Genomic DNA, 3,375 nt, shown 5'->3' with positions numbered 1-3,375 from the left:
AATTTTTTGCACCAGTTACTGAAATGTTACTTCCATTTTAAATGCCTTAGGTTTAAATAGTCTCCTCATCACTTGACTTCGTCTCTAACAACACCCGTGCCAATATATCCTCCAAACATTGGTTTCTCGGGCATTATCACTTAAGAAGGCCTATGTTGTTGTTGTTTTGGTCCTGTATGATGGTGATGAATACAGATTTCCCCCTTAGAGCTTAATAATTGGTAACACTTTATTTCAATAGTGCCAAATAGATGGTTTGTAGATGTTTAGTAGGTGTTCAACTAATTGTCAATATTTCAACTAACTATCCACTAACCCTAACCTTAACCCTGCTATCTCTAACCCTAAACCTAGCCATAACTGGAGCAAGCTGTTGTATATCAGTTGCATTTGGTAGTTTGAGGATCTGTAGATCATCTTGATGGGACTATCCAAATAAAGTGTAACCTAATAAGGTTTATTCAGTTCAATTCATGTCCTTTGTGACCTCCAGTACTATTGATAAATAATGTATATTTTAAGTGAAAAAAAATCTTATGAAAGACAGCATTATGATTTCAAAACAGTTTTCATTAAGGTTAGAACAACCTCATCTCAAAAATCTCCTGTCAGCAACTTTTTTCTTTGACTTCCCCTAAATGACACAGGATGAGAGTGGGCACTGACAGGGGCAGGTTTTGGAAGGGGAACTCTATGGTCTATATAAACACATGGGCGACATTCACTTGACATCTGTTGGCGTGACTCTTCCTCCAACTGCATCTCTACCTGAGATTTTGAAGGTGAGTAGGAATTCTCTTCTTAATATTTTGTGGGTCGGTTTCCTGGACACAGATTAAGTCTAGTTCTGGACAAAAAATATATGTCAAAGGAAATTCCCCATTAAGCATGCTTTTTAGTCAAGGACTATGCTTATTCGTTGTCAGGGAAACGGGCCCTATTTTGTGACTGAAATGTGCTTGTAAATCTAATTTGCGACCAAAGATGCATGGCTGGATATATCAATATTTGCCATTCACGATATTGACATGCTGTGTTCAAGCTCTCCATTTCCTTAACAGTTCCTTAACACTTTACATAAAGTTTTATGTTACAAAGGATGTATAAAGGATTCATAAAGAGCTTATAAATGATTAAGCCTTTTTTAACGATCTAACAATGTTTAATAAATATAGCAAACAGTTAAAGCACATTTATTTATTTCCTGAATACTGAGCCTATGCCTCTCTGGCTGGCAATAATAACATTAAAATCAGTATCACTGCAGGCTGGATTGGAACGAAGACACGGAACTTCACATGTTCCGTTCACACTGTGTTAAGTGCTGGTTTTCTTAAACCGATACTACAGTATCAGAAGATTACGTGCACCTGCATGCTAAAATAAACTTGATTGCAACGAAAAACCCACATGAATAAACCAGTGATTTAGCTGATCTTACGTTGATACCAGACAGCTGCAACGTTCCTTGTCTATGCTCTCTATTCCCGCCTCCAATGAAATATCAACCTATCAGAAGCATCGAAAACCGTAAGGCTGATGAACGTCAAATACTTATTATAAGAATATAGGAGTAGTAGGACTATACTTTATTCAAACATTTCATCTTAAATGGCAAAATAATATATGTGTTCCATTTGAAATAACTTTATTAGCCTATATTTTCATTTGAGAAAAATTGTAGATTATATAACTCATCACTATTACTTGATTTAGTTACACATTTCAAATGTTTAAAGTGCAGGCATATTTCCCCCGTCTTAATAAGAAACTACTGTACTTTTTAAAGACAAACTGTAATTAATGGATTAGATAACTTGGAAATGACATGTGGGGTAAATTACCACAGTAAATGTACCATGGTAAATGAGGAAAAACATTATTTGAGTTGTATGGAACAATTGTCAAATAGATAAATCGCCCTTAGCCTGTTAAAAAAATAGGATTCATTTGTTCTGATGATAGTACTCACCAGAGGACTAAATAGTCTTGAAAAATGTTGCCATTTTTGTGAGTTGCCCACAACACGCTCATCCAACATATCACTACTTTACTCAACAATTATCAACATTTTTCTCTCTAAATTATAGATCTAACTTCATTGGAATATATATAGAACTTAATTTTTATTTTTTAACAATTTGATCAACTTACCACAAAATCATTCTGTTGAAATATCTCAAAAACATGTTGTTGTTATTGAGCAAGAGCAGTTGCAGCCAGGGAAGGTGTTGAGTAAATAATATGGTGACATCTGACACCGAAATAAGTTGGTGGTCTTAATTTTAGGGGGGGGGACTGTCCTCCCACTACAACTTGTGAAAATTTACAGTTTATTAGGCTACAGATGAAATAAATTATGATCTTGCTGTTGTGTCCATAATAATCTCATCATGTAGGCTTTACCCGCACTGTATCTACAAGCTGTTGACTAGAACACACGTGCCAAGGCCAGAGTGGGCACATTTGCTATATAAGGCAACATTTTTCATGACAAAACCAACAGTAGAGTTGAAAATGTGATAAATGGGAATTTAAGCCCTCAAGTAATTTTTTTTTGTACACTACATCAGCATGCTAAGTCTTTTATCTGCAACACGTCAATTTGATGGAAATATACCATGTGGGAAATTGCGCATATGGATTTTATGCGGATTTTAGAATATTCCTATGAAAATCTGTTACCAATTGGATGGAAACCTAGCTGTTGATAACAATCAAATCAGTGATGTATCATGTTAGCTCATGAATATTGATGTGCTTGTACCAGTGGTTCCAGATTATTGTCCATCCTGAAATATTTCAATGTGTTTTGACAAATTCTTGTGTATATATATATATTGTTTTTTCCATGACTTATGCCATGTTAATATGATATCTAAATATGAGAGTGACTAACACAATCAATGGGGGCCCCCTAGAGGTCAGGTACTCTGGGCACAGCCTGGTCGGTAATTTGGCCAGGATAACTACAAATTTACCTAGCAGTAGACTAATATACCAATCTAAAACATTTTAACTGACATGGGTTAATTGATGCACTACCAAGTTTTGAAATTGCACCTTGTGAATTCTGCTATTCTAACTCTCAACAGTAAAGTTCCTGTGAGTAAGCACTTCACTGTTAGTCTACACCTGTTGTTTACGAAGCATGGGACGAATAAAATTCGATTTGATTTGTAGTTGAGATCCCGACTGATTTTCGATTTGTTAATTTCGAAAACATTTCAGAGGTCCTGGGTGCGGCCCTGGTTGCAATATGTTATGCAGTTATCATAGATACAAGCATTTTCTGCTTGTAAATACAGTACATATCTCCTTGACCACTTTTTTTTATCTACAGAACAGCGAAAACGGTTGACCCCTGCTTTCAAC

The sequence above is a fragment of the Salmo salar genome, chromosome 19, assembly GCF_965601325.2.
Source record: "Salmo salar chromosome 19, fSalSal1, whole genome shotgun sequence".
NCBI classification, from domain to species: Eukaryota; Metazoa; Chordata; class Actinopteri; order Salmoniformes; family Salmonidae; genus Salmo; species Salmo salar.
The sequence above is the reverse complement of the archived record's forward strand: the minus strand, read 5'-3'. Positions refer to the sequence as shown.